A 13713-nucleotide genomic window follows, 5' to 3' on the forward strand; every position below is an offset into this window, starting at 1 on the left:
TGTAAACAACCCAACACTCCCACACTTTTACAAGCCACAAACACCGGCAGGCTTGTTAGAGTGACAGAGTGCACCTTCATTTCATATCATATTAACACTATATCTCAGCACTGATTGCAAGTGATGCCTCTGACAGGCGAAAATGCAGCATGCATGGAGCGGCTAAATGTATGCAAGAGTGGTGAAGAAAACAAACAAGAGTCTGCCCGTGCTGGCTGCCATCAGCATCGTGTGGTCATATGAGGATTTAGAAAATAGAAAATAGGAATGAGTGGGGAGAGAGAGAACGGGGGAGGATGTCAGAAAGCACAACAGTGATCAGATCGCACAGCACTCAAGGGAGGGAGGGGTAAAGTGATCTGTCTCTGTCTCTCTCTGACCTTGTTCACTCTCGCCAAAAAACCTGACTTACAACCCCAAACTAAACATGATACCTTCTTACTCTGTCTCCACCTCTGTCTCTCTCCCCCTCTCTCTCTCTGGTAATAAATCGCTCTGTAATTACCAGGCAGGATCGATAACAGTCACATCACTCCTCTGCTCTACTCGTCTCCCTCGTCTGCAACTGACACTAACGTGTTCATCCCCCGCTGTGTGCCACTGTTATGGATCTGGGAGTGATAGATCACATCCCGTCGCATCTGCGCGCCGCACACTGACACACACACATGCAAAACACAGGCTCACGATCAAGTAGTGCACAACACACCGAGGGGTGAACTCATGCAAACACACACGGAAAGGACACTGACAACGCACAACTACAAATGTGAGAGCTGGATGCCACGCGGGGGGGAAGAGAGGCCATAGGTCTCAGTTGCTATTGGAGACGTCTCTACAGCTGAGCAACTAACAAAGAGTTACCGTTCTCTCCCAGAATAGCTCACTCTGCCCCCTGTCTAATGAAATGGAGGACAAGGATGAGCATCACATGGGCAGTCACGCAGTGTGAACTTGGTGAGTTTGCCTTTGACGCTGCATAGGCCGTGTGTGTGCTTAGCATGCTCTGGAGCAGGTGTGTCTGTGTCTGTGCATAGGTGTGGTTTCCCAACGTAATCATGCAAGTCTAGTGATGTTTTTAGAAAATGAAAAAAATATTCTGGAGAGCATGGGCAATTTTAACATCCCCAAATTGCTGAATTGTTATATTCACTCACAGCCACACATTTGATGAGTGTGAGTGTGTGTGCGAGAGAGAGAGAGAGAGCATGAAGATTGAATCTACTGTACAGCCTTTGGCTTTGTAACATGTGTATCATGAATATTTGAACAAAAGGTATAGGAAGAGTTGTGCTCATTCCAAACCCTTTTCCATTAATACAGTTTTCTGTTGTATGAGCAAAAGCAATTCGAAAAGAAATCTTTAAAACCTTTTAAAGAAAGAAAAGCTGATGTATTTTTTATTGTCTAGAGATGAACTGACAAAGAAAACCATTTATTCTCAGGCCAGGTTCAATTAGATCTTTTTGGCCCTTTATGTAAGATTTGAGGTTTGAAATATTTTATATGTCAAGGACACAATTGTTTGATTTCATAAGATAGATGTAATCAGGAAAAAAAGAAATACAAATGTTAATATAAACATAAATAATATAAAGTTAGAAGGTAAACATTTTATGTACAGCAACTAAATGAGGCTAGATGATGCATGAAACACAATGCCTTACTTAAGCAAATGTAATTTTATTTTTAAATCACACAAATAGACAAATAGTAATGCAAAAAAAAAAACACATCAACATTATAGAGGATAGTAAATATAGCTGATGGATAAGGTGTGTGAAATAGTTAAGAGGAAATACTTGAGTCCAGCAGCACTGTTTGTGTGTGCTGTGAGGCAGATGTGCTGAGAGAGTCGGTGGTGGTGGGCAGTGTTCAGACAGGTGATGGCTCCAGGGATACAACTTTTCCTGAATCTCAATCTGCAAACAAAGATGAGGAAGCAGGAGTGGGCTGGGAGCGTGGAGATGTTTATGGCTACTGAGGTGCTGTAACTGTCGATCGTCTGGAGGGTGTTATCTCTTGGTACTCTTGGGTGTTTTGTATCTCGTATTTCATCTGATAAATATATGTGCCCAGCCAATGCAATATGGTAAAGGCGTTACCGGCTCCAAACGCAAGTATCCAAGGAATTATGGTCATATGGGATGATTCTCCACTTCTCAGTTTTACTTGCAATGCCAGTGTTTATTGCCAAGCCTCATCAAGAGAGTGAGTTTGAGAGGGATAGCAAGAGTGTGGAAATCAGAGTGGTGGATGCTATTGTTTCTAACCATAACACCCATCGTTCCCATGTGTTCTAGTTGCCCAACTAATCTTACCTTAACCATACTGTACTTGCTTGCTACAAATATAATAAAGAAATCTGAGTGGTACTGCACAAAACAGAAATGTGTAGCAACACTGTAGTTATGCAAGCATGGATATATATATATATATATATATATACTAGTGAGCACATTAACTGTGGTTGTAGCCTGTGCCCTGAGTTGATCAGATAGTCGTGACTTGTCAGGTTGCTTCCGTCCTGGCCGACAGTGCCAATGAAGTCCACTTAAAACTGAGCCAGTATACTGGAAGCGACACATTTCGCACCACATTTGTAGTTTCACGCATCAAACTAAAGCATAAGCCCAGTAGGTTCACACTTCACTAGTTGAGATATTTTTCCAAGTCTTGAAATGGCTGATTCAAATAACTGCAGGCTCCCTCACAACAAGCTTCCTCAACTACTCGGTCATCTTTGCAGGAGACGTCTCATCAGAGATGAAAGCGAAAGTAACAGATTTCAGTTTTAAACAGGGATTTTTTCTTGACTCTCGGTAAATCCACCATAGCAGACACATGGTTCCCAGCTCCTTTACCAAAAGCAGCCACAATGGACTAGAGTTCAAGACATTTTACTTACAGTAAGACGCACTCATTTTACTCAGTTTACTCATCTTGGGGAGTAGAATTCAGTCTGTAAAAAACAGCTGTATGATGTCCTCTGTAGCTTATCTCAGCTTGGGCCTGGAGGCTTCTTACCAAAAAGCCTGTGTTGCAAACTATGGGCTTGGAACTTGAAAGATGTGGGAGTTAACTCAGCAGGGAAAGTCAAATAAATAGTGTTAACAAGTTACATTTTGGGAAGTGTGGTATCTGGCTTAGCCCATTCTGGGGACTAAATGGCAGGGCAAAGACATTTTACAACAGTTTGTGCTTTACACAGCATCATGACAACATCCTCTGCCCTTAGACCCTCACATCAACTAAGGAAAAACTCCCAGGAAAAGCCTTTTAACATGGAAAGAATTGAAGAAACCTCAGGGTGAGTAACAGATGAGGGATCCCTCACCCAGGACGGGCAGACGTGCAATAGATGTTGTGCACAGACAACACAGTTTACAACACAGGATATGGGAAAACATGGAACTGGTTAACAAGAGCTGGTGAAGGCAGCTTGTTGGGTAGGAAAGGCAGGGAGAGCAGGACAGCTTTATGGGAGTACTGGATGGCAGACTGGTTCATGGGAACAACCACTCTACAAATTTGCCATTCTTTCTTTCTTTTTTTTCTATATCTAGCGTCCTAACTTTTTGGAAGTGTAATATTACATTGCTGGAGTCTTTAAGGTATATCACTTTGTAATATAGCACCTAAATAGTTTGTCTTTGGATTCACTATGTGGTCATATATTGCGCCTGTTTAAAAGAATTACGGTCAAAAAGGGAAGATATTTACTAAATTAAAAGGAGAACAGGCGGCTAATATACCTACAACTGAAAGAAAGTTATACGACTATATCATAACAAGCTACACCAATCATACACTGGGGCCTAAACACTGAAAACTGTCTTTTCTCTTTATGTACTTGTTTGTATTTTTAATGCTCACATGGGTAAGATATGAGAGATGAAGGGCAGGCAAAGCAGAGTCGGAAAAAAGTGGGAGAAAAAGAGTGAAAAATGGAGGCGAGAAAGACAGATCCTCTGTCTTGTTGAAAATGAAGGTGTACATCTGGACACAGGCGTGCACGCACAGCCACACACGCACAAATTTCCACATGCACACACACGCACGTGTGCACACGCATAGGATGAGACCTGCAGAGAGTGTATGATTAACTGTTCTGTCAGAAGTGAGAACTCTCTGGGGCGGGAAGGGCAGAGGAGGGGGAGGAACGGAACAGGGGAGAGGATGAATTGGTGAGGGCTGGAGGAGCATTAGGAGGGAGGCTGAGGTCTCTGGGGTCTCTGAAAGGGGGTCTCATGGGTTAGGGGAGGCAACACTGGAGCCAACTGTTGCTCCAGGGCCACTTCTGTGTGTGTGTGTGTGTGTGTGTGTGTGTGTGTGTGTGTGTGTGTGTGTGTGTGTGTGTTTTGTGTGTCTGTCCCTCTCCTGTGACACTTCCAGAGAACCCTCCCTCCGGACTATCTTCCTTATAATCTAAATGCAGAGCAGAATGGGCACTGCAGTATGGCATGCAGTTGCTGATTAGGTGAATGATTGGTGTGTATGTGTGTTTGTGTGCGTGTATATGCATGTGTGTGTGTGGCCCTTATCACAATTCTGCAGCGCAATAGATTCACAATGGTCGACTGAATCTCCCACTTTCTCAACAAATCAGGATGGCAAACGTGTAGCAGCAGACACACACAAACACACACACACACACACACGGCGCGACTCTTCTATTTTCTCTCATTCGTCACAGGGCTTGTTGTTCTAATGCCACGGTTAGGTCTGAGTTCAGGGTTCCCATGCTTGGTGACTCCGCTCGTAATGATACAGGTCTCATCATTTCTCACTATAAGTGTGGGCTGTGTGGGGCCGAGACAGGAAGTGAGAGGATGACAGAAAAAAATAAATGGTTGAAAATATTTTTTTCAACAGATTTCAACATTTCTGGCTGATACAGCTTCATGTTATCAAAGCAGTGGTGGTGGTGGAGTCGCCATGTGTCTTTACATCTGGAGTGGAGAGGGAAGCGCTTTAAGGTGCTGAACAGAGCTCCGAGCTCAGCAGGAGAGGGGAAGCTAATCTCTGGGACCCTGCAAACCTGCAACCAGCAGAGAGAGCCTGGAGATTATTAACAATGCCATCCCAACCCCCAAACAAACACACACACACACACTTGGACATACACACACTGAAAATACCAAACACAGCTTGTGATAAATTTGAACACAGTTGAGGATGCCACATGGGATCATGTGATTCTTTCTCAGACAGAAACAGCACAACACTACAGTAAATTAACACGTTGGTTTAAAAAAAAAAAAAAAAAAAGAAACATAACATTGAAGCTAAAATTAGACAAATGTCTCCCCAGTTTTCACCCCTTTTCTTTCTGCTGTCGCTGCCCCACATCAGCCTTTCTCTCTGTCTCCTTTCCTCCTCTCTGCTGAAGTGTATTTTCAGACATAACCACTGACTTTAGAAACAGTTCACTCCACTTTAGCTCAGTGCTACATGTTCTTCTAGTTGTTGAATGTTGCTTATGAAAGGCTATTGTTTGGCCACTTCAGCTGATATAGCCTTGGAGCTGTAAATCACCAGTTACTACTTAGCTTACTAACACTCCATTCAGGAGCTGGACACAATAGATCCCAAACACATTCATTCATCCGCTCTCCCACTCCCGCCCTCCTACTATTCAACTTTACTCTCCTCCTGCGTACTCCCTCTTTCTCTCTCCTCCCTCCTGCTACGCTAAGCTGTTTTCTCTCCTTCCCCTTCTTTCTTCTGTTTTTCCTCCCCCCATCATTCCAGTTCCTGATGTGGTTTTGTCTGTTGCAGGGGCCAACAGTTTCCCATGCACCTGCCTGTGTTGTACATACGTCAAAGTGAACACCCTTGCACACACACAGAGTCATAGTAAGTATATGTATGTATATATATATATATTATTTTTATCCTCTCAAAGTTCAAGGAATTTGCTCATTTTATGAATGAATTTTCATCCAGCAGACTCCATCTGTTTTGTGTGTGTGCGTGCTATTGTTGCATTTCAGACACACACACACACAAATCCAAACTGCACCACAGAGAGGAGCATCACTTCTGATTGGTCTTGACATTTCAACAATCTTCTCTTATTGGCTGTGGCACCTCCAGAGTATGCAGTTTCACTCCCTATCTGTTGGGTGTTAAAGCAGTGATAACCACACACAAACTCACACATGCACACACAAAAACACATGCAAAGAACACCAGCATTGACTGTCAGGCCCAATCACCTCAAAGTAGGCTCTACATCCATGCAGCAAGTAAGAGCAAGGAAGGAAGACCGAGAAAAGAAAAAAGGAGAGAGACAGGAAGAGAGAGAGAGATGCCAAGCAGTGATTTATGACCTGAAAAGACAGATTAACTCCACTGGCTGCCTAACTGGCCCTGAAACAAGCTGAATTACAGCCCAGACCAGGAGGAGAGGAGAGGTAGAGAAACGGAGGAAGAATGAAACTGAAAGGTCAGTAGTGTGGCAGGATTGAGAGAAAGTGTAGACGACAAGATGGAAGAGCAGATTGGTATGGAGGAACTGAAAAATGAAAAGGTCAGAGGTAAAGAGGAAAAGATAGATTGAAGACTGCAGGGGGAAATACAGATGGAGAGGTGCTGGGTGTTTTGTGTCCAAAAAGAGACACTGTCATACAGTAGATGTGGATTTTGTATTCGGCTCTCAAGTTTGTGCGAGCTGATCAGCCATGTGAATCAGAAAGTATCAGATTCCATTTGCTTTGCATGGCAAGAAAAGGCGGGGTTAAGGTCAACCGCATCTCACCTGCCTCGTCGCATGAGGTGAAAGGCCAACATACGATTTGTCAGCAATTCTCATCCCCTCATCCACCCACTCCCCAATCCTACAGCGGCCCTGCAATGAAGCAATTTTCCTCTCTGAGACGAGAGGAAAGCAGAGAAAACAGATTGTAGATCTCAATAAAGAGACTAGCTATGGTGCTTTACTTGACAACCAGTCTTGATCGTACTCATATGGTGGAAGGGGGTAAGCTTCAGCTCTCTCTGCAAATTAAATGGTGTCACTGGTGGACAAGTGGGATTTGTTACCAATCATGGTCTGAGGTGCCCGAGTCTTGTATCATTTCAGACTAACTAAATCATAGTCTTAAGGCTTGCTCACAGCAGCTTTTAAGATGGCAAAGCCAAGCTGGAGCTCAGCAGTTATCCCCGAGAGTAGTCAATACATCACTCGCCTCCCAGAACCAAATGTTTTGTGAAGACGTGTATTAATTTTGCTGAGCCACTTTCTGTCACGACCAGGCCTCTGCTGTCTGATTCTCATTGTTCCAAGATGCCACGAATGGGGAAAGCAGCAGATCTCGACTCGGAGACAAACAGAAGATTCAGTCAATGCTTCATGGCGAGAAAAAGCAAAACAAGAGTAGAGAAGAAAAGCAGGAGGAAAAGACAGAGGTGAGCTCTCAAAATACTTAAATCAATCACATGCTGGCAAATTCATCAGACACTTTCTTTGCAAAGCATTCAAAACATAATCAGGGACTATTCTTGGAAGATTGGCACACACATGCACAACCATAAACATTACCCAGTGCAACTCAGACTTGCAATAGATGCCCAGCTGTCTTAATCACTTATTTATCTGACTGTCTACACTAACCATGTCTGCACAGTCTGAGCACCAGTAGGCTACACCACTGTGCACACCACTGGATGTCTGTCTGCAGCTACACGTAAGCATTCAACTGGCTTTTTTATGGCACTAGTTATTCTGTCACATGAGACAACCACGGGCAATCATGTTAAGGATTAAGAAAAGTATAAGCTTAAGCTCAGACAACTAGTAATCCTGTGATACACAGGGAATTTAATTAGACGGAGGAAGAGAAATGTGAGAGCAGCTTGTTAGCTACTGAGAAAGGACCAGTGAAGATCTTTACAGTCCTGCTACATTTTCAGTGCTGACATCGGGTGTTAGCTGTGTGACACCCCTGCTGAGGTAAACAGTACTTGCGACAATACACTGATGAATTACACTGGCGACATTCAGAAAATGTCCAGAATGAAATTCAGCTCCAAACAGCAACTCTGAGGCTCGAATAACCATTTTTTGTGTCATTTCCAATGCAGAAAAAAAGCAGAGACACTGACACTCTGGCTCTGTAGTGACTGCATTGAGCACACTGGGTCAAATACAAACCTCAGATTTCATCCTTGCCAAGGTGACAACTTGAGATCCTTTATGTTTGATCATGGAGCATTGCAAAGGTCATAGTACTGTAGTGGCTTTGGTACTACACTAAACGTACAGGCTTAGATATGTTCTATATGTACTATATACCAAGCAAGCAAAAATATTTTCTTTCTCCCTCTTGGTATTTTCTGCCCCCCAACCCCCAAACCCCACCTCAGCCTCTCTCCCTCTCACGTTAGCTAAACTAGCACAAACAAATGACAGAGACAAGGCCATAAATATGAGCAGCTACCTCTCAGAAAACGTTAAATTAGAGCTGTTGACAAATGAAGTAGCTGTTCACCAATTGCCCTAGGTCCTGTTAATGTCTTTCAAGTTTATTAACTTACTGTTTTTATGGTTATCCACTGCTGTATTTCTGCATACACACACACACACACAAATACACACCGAGCGACACGTCTTGTTCCATTAAGCGTGAATGTGTTTATGTGTGCCTGTGTGTGAATTATGCGACCGGTCGCTAATTGCAGACAAATCGCTTTGCCGCACACAATCATTCCTGTTTTTTTGATGTTTAATTTCACCAGTTGATTACCGGTGGAGTTTAGCGCCGCCATTCCTCTTCCTCCGCCACCGGGACAACTCATCCGTCTTCTCACACTCTCACTGCTGTGCATACATAATGAGCTCGCTCTGACGAACAGAGGGATGGATTTCATAAATCATGCTCTTGTTTGTAACAGCTTTTCTCTCTCTTTCACTGTCTCTCTTTCCCTTTCAATTAAAGTAGCAGAGCCCATTCTAAATGTTGAGTGCCCAGAGACATACAGTCCAAGTAAATTATTTCCTGCATAGTTTTTCGATTTGAGGCAATTTTGCTACCCCTCTCCCAATATCCTCCTCACTACACCTGCCAAACAAAACTCCAAACATTGACTGGGCTTTTTTTACTGACACTGTGTCTTTTATGTCCGTCTTTCCAATAATAAGTGCCATAAAGAGAGTGAGGTATAGACACAACATAAGGACACCGGTGGGCCGGGGCTATAACATTGTTTATATCTGTGCACATACCATGGTAGTTATTTCTGTGTTGTTAAATGGAACCCAGTGGGCTTTTACTGTGTATTGGTTATGACACTGTACATCTGCTGGGTGAATAGAAATGCACTTTTTTTTGCCATATAAGCACACACACAAAAACATTGCTGTCGCTGATGAAGGCAACTGCCTCGCACAAATATATTCACACGCACGCACGCACACACGCAAATGCTATCCACGTAAATGAAAGATGCAAGCGAAGCTTAGCATTGGTGTAATACAGTTTTTATTACTCACCGCTCTCTGTGATCAGAAAATAAACCCAGCAACTAAATTGATTTATTTGTTTTTATCACTTGCTCTGTTGCTCACCCCCTCCTCGCTGCAGATTGGATCCTCATATAAACCCAAGAGATACACATTTTTACAAACCAATTTAAAGACATGTTCAGAAAAATGGCAGGGGGTGTGGGGTGGGTCTCTGTGTTAGTGTCCTCCATTTAGGTTCAATTTTCTTTTGTAGCATGCTGTCTATGCTCTTCGCCCTCTGTGACCTCCTGAAAAGAGCCTTTCCTGGGTTAAGGAAAAGAGCCACTTCTCCGGGGGTGTTAGCGCCTCTCCTCCGCAGCCCCTCCACCAACAGGTTCACTCTCATCAGCTAAATAAATAGCACCTTTCACTGTTCTTATTCAACGCACCCCCAGGCCACATAGGTTCACTAACACAGTGTGCTTGTGCCAATGTGTGCATGACACTGTGTGTTGCAGGAGGAAATATAAAGACTGAGTGGCTGCGTTTGAGTGCAGGCATGCACCTTTTCGTTGGTGTTCCAAATGATGTGGTAAGCTTGCCCTTGGCATGGAGGAAATTGGTGTTCGATCCTCAGCAAGGCTGGCGTGCCTTCAGGCCAGCTATTAGCAGCGTGCTAAGCTAAAAACAATGCAAATACAGGCCCAGTGTCGAGCACAGGATCATTAACAGACACTCAGCCTCTTCAATTATACAACAGGTGATGCATGGCAACATTGAGGGGATACTTACATCAATTGTTCCTCAATAAAGCTCCAGTGACACACTCGCTCACCTAGTAAGGGGTCAAGGGAAGTGCACTACTCTGAGGGCGTTTTGAGATGGCAAACTGACACTGCAGGCGATGTTATTATAAGCCTGAATTCAGTATATGATGTGTTGCTTCCATTTGAGCTATACTGATAAGATCTGGACAGGTGGCCGTTTCAAGAGATTTTGGAAACGGATGAGGAAGCTCTGCACTATTCAGAGCTCTTAAAGGCTTAAATATATGGCGCAGCTTGAGATACAGGCATTTACTTTGATAATGGTTTCCTGGGAGGACACATGTCACTAGAGGGCAGGAGGAATAAAGCTACATTCAGCTTTTACTGCAGGGCCCTTATCCATCATGACTGAGGTAGGTATTGACCACCTTCTCCTACTAAGACTGCAGGCTTCTTTCTTTCTTTCTTTCTTTCTTTCTTTCTTTCTTTCTTTCTTTCTTTCTTTCTTTCTTTCTTTCTTTCTTTCTTTCCAAACACAAACCCACTCTCTTGCGCACACAAGAAAAAGCCTGTGATAAATAAGTGAATGTGCAGTGTCGATGCTGGTGACCACTGATGTTAATTCATCCAGACTGTGTGCATTGTGAACACTAATAGACTCTGGCTGTGAGTGTGTTTGTGCATGTACTGTAAGCTCAGTGTGCGACTGTGGCTCTCTGTGAATCTCAGAGTGCATTTTACACATTAACATACCACCATCAACCCCACTACACTCTCTGTAATGATGCCCATGTGTGTGTAGGTCTGCGAGTGTGAGAGTGTGTTTTTTTGCACATGTGCATCGTAGAGCTGGTTGTTCCAGTGATTCTCTTTTTGCTGACAGGAATGAACATGCTGTTGGGCTGGGAGTGCGGTGAGCCGAGACTGTAGAGGAGGAGAGTGGAAGAGAGGGAGAGAAAGAACGACAGGAGAGGAGAAGCACATCGGACACCACCTATTTATCACCCTGACTCCTTCTGTCCACTTCCAGAGAGAGAGAGAGAGAGGAGAGAGAGAGATGGGGTAGATGAAGACAGCACGGCTGGAGTGAGAGAAACAGATGAGAAGGTAAAACCAAAATAAGAAAAAAAATAAAGGATTGGATCTGTATTAACTTTAAGGCCTGTCTTTATGCTTGTGTTGTTCACCATGGTTCATGCTTCCCGCATAACCCTGACGCTCCCCCCTAAAGCCTTCACCCCCAGCTGATTTGGTACAGCAGCCGAGGATGAAAAGAATAGGAGGGGTTTGGGGGGGGTCGCGGGTGGGTTGGTGGGTAGGGGCTCCCCACAGAGAAAGCTACTGTTACCAAGGAGAGAGTGAAGGAATGTGCATTTCAATAGAAAAAAAAATCATTCAGTGGAACAAAATATCAAGAGAGAGATTTTTTACCTCCAATAGCAGCTTGATGATAAACTGGTCGATATCCAGCAAAAGCTCCAAAATTATACATTTAACTTCCATATCCAAACTCACTCTTCACACCATGTGTGTGTCAGTGTGTGTGTGTGTGTGTGTGTGTGTGTGTGTGTGTGTGTGCCGCGGGGCATACACAATAAAGGTTTTTATGCTCACAAACCAATTTGGGCCCTGAAATGAGATCTAAAGTACCGACTCACCACGCTCTCATAATTAATTGAAAAGAACTAAAATAATGATATCTGAGGAGGGATATTGATAGCCGTGGTTTATTTCTGACAGTTGCCGCATACTGAGCCCTGAAACACTTTTTATTATTAGGTCCAAAAGAACAAAAGATTTAAAATCTCCATGGTTGCTCAGCATGCCATGACTTTTTTTTTTTCTGGTTAGAATATATTCCTGCTATTGTCAGTGTATGGATAATGAGAGAGAAAGCAAAAACAGAAAGAAATAGAAAAATGAATGTAACTGTGAGGTTGTGTTGTAAAAGAAAAATATGATCATAAAGCATCAGCTTGAAATCATTTGATCATTGCTTGTTTTAGTTGTTGTTTAGAGGAAGAGAGGGTGAAAGCATTGTGTTCTGTGGACATTTGGACTCAGGCAAAGGTCCCTACCACCAGTGGCGTGATAAATTGCATGCCTAAGAAGAAGGGACACCTGTCAGCTACCCCCTACCTAGACCAAAACCACAAAAGAGGAGGCATACACATGTGTGCTCACACACACATTCACACACAAACACAAATCCCGTACACAGGGCTCACATCACACCGCGCAACACTGGATTGATTGGAGGTAGCCGTCACCTTGAACTGTCAATTCTTTCATCTCAAACATGTACTGAGCTGTCAGAGCGCAAATGAAGTGTGTATTATATGTTTGACAGTCCGTGTGTGTCTATGTGCACTGGCATGCCTTGGTGTGTGTTTGTAAGCATATGTGTGTGAAAGCCACTTTTCACCGAGCCAGTCGGACGTTGTGACAAGCAGAAAAAAAAGGGGTGCAGAAACTCAGTGGTGTTTAGATGGCGACCTGTTAATTGCAATAGGACTGTCTTCGTGTGACACACATGCTGCTGCCACACACATGTGCACAAATGCATACTTGTAACGGACTTAATCACAGTTGATCATATCACTTCTCACATTGTTTTAACACCTTACAGCGTGTAAGAGCTAATTAGTCCACCGAGCAGGTACAGGTGCTTTCCTCTGCAGCTATTGATCAATATTCAACACACACACACACACACACACACACACACACACACACACAGGTAAAACATGCAAAAGTCATACATCACCATCATCGCCATGGACATCAGCAATGATCTCAAGTAAAAGCCAATTATTCTGTACATCAGTGCAAAGCCACCACACGAGCCGACCTCCTACAGGTGCTTCTATCAACGGTTTCTTTACCCTGTTTATTTAATGTCTTTTGGATGTGAACACACATTATCTAAATCTTTTAGGGCTAATTTATGTAATTTATCACAAAAAAAACTTGTTCATAGTAATCAGGACGGACGGTTTTGAAGTAAATACATTGTTTCTCCTCAGACCTGAAGGTAGAAATCACAAAATACCTGCATGAGTGATTGACAAGCAACCTGAGATTTTGTAGTCTTTGAAAGCACCTGAGGGATGTGGAGATATTTTCTGGTTTAAAGCTTTGACTGTGAATAAAGCTCATTTGGGTGTGAAAAAATCTCCAAAAAGTCAATGTTTAGAATAAAAAAAAAAGTCTAACCCTTTTTAGACAACACACCTTGCATATTTTACTCAGTGAGCACAAGCATTGAAAATGAGTTGTTTGTATTATTGTAGTTAGCACCGAGTTGCCTGAGACAATGTATCCCAGGAATAGCTTTAGAGGAATATGCTTGTGCAAAGACTGGCATCAAAACCATGTCTTTCTCCTGTAAGAATGTGGATTTTCAATGTGTGACAATAATCTCACAATGGATTTGAAAGGAGCTGTTTTACTTTAATGCTTAAAGATATTAACTAACTGACACCTTTAAACTGTGTG

This window comes from Trachurus japonicus, chromosome 1 (assembly GCF_045865225.1).
Source record: "Trachurus japonicus isolate A0001 chromosome 1, Traja_1.0".
NCBI lineage: Eukaryota > Metazoa > Chordata > Actinopteri > Carangiformes > Carangidae > Trachurus > Trachurus japonicus.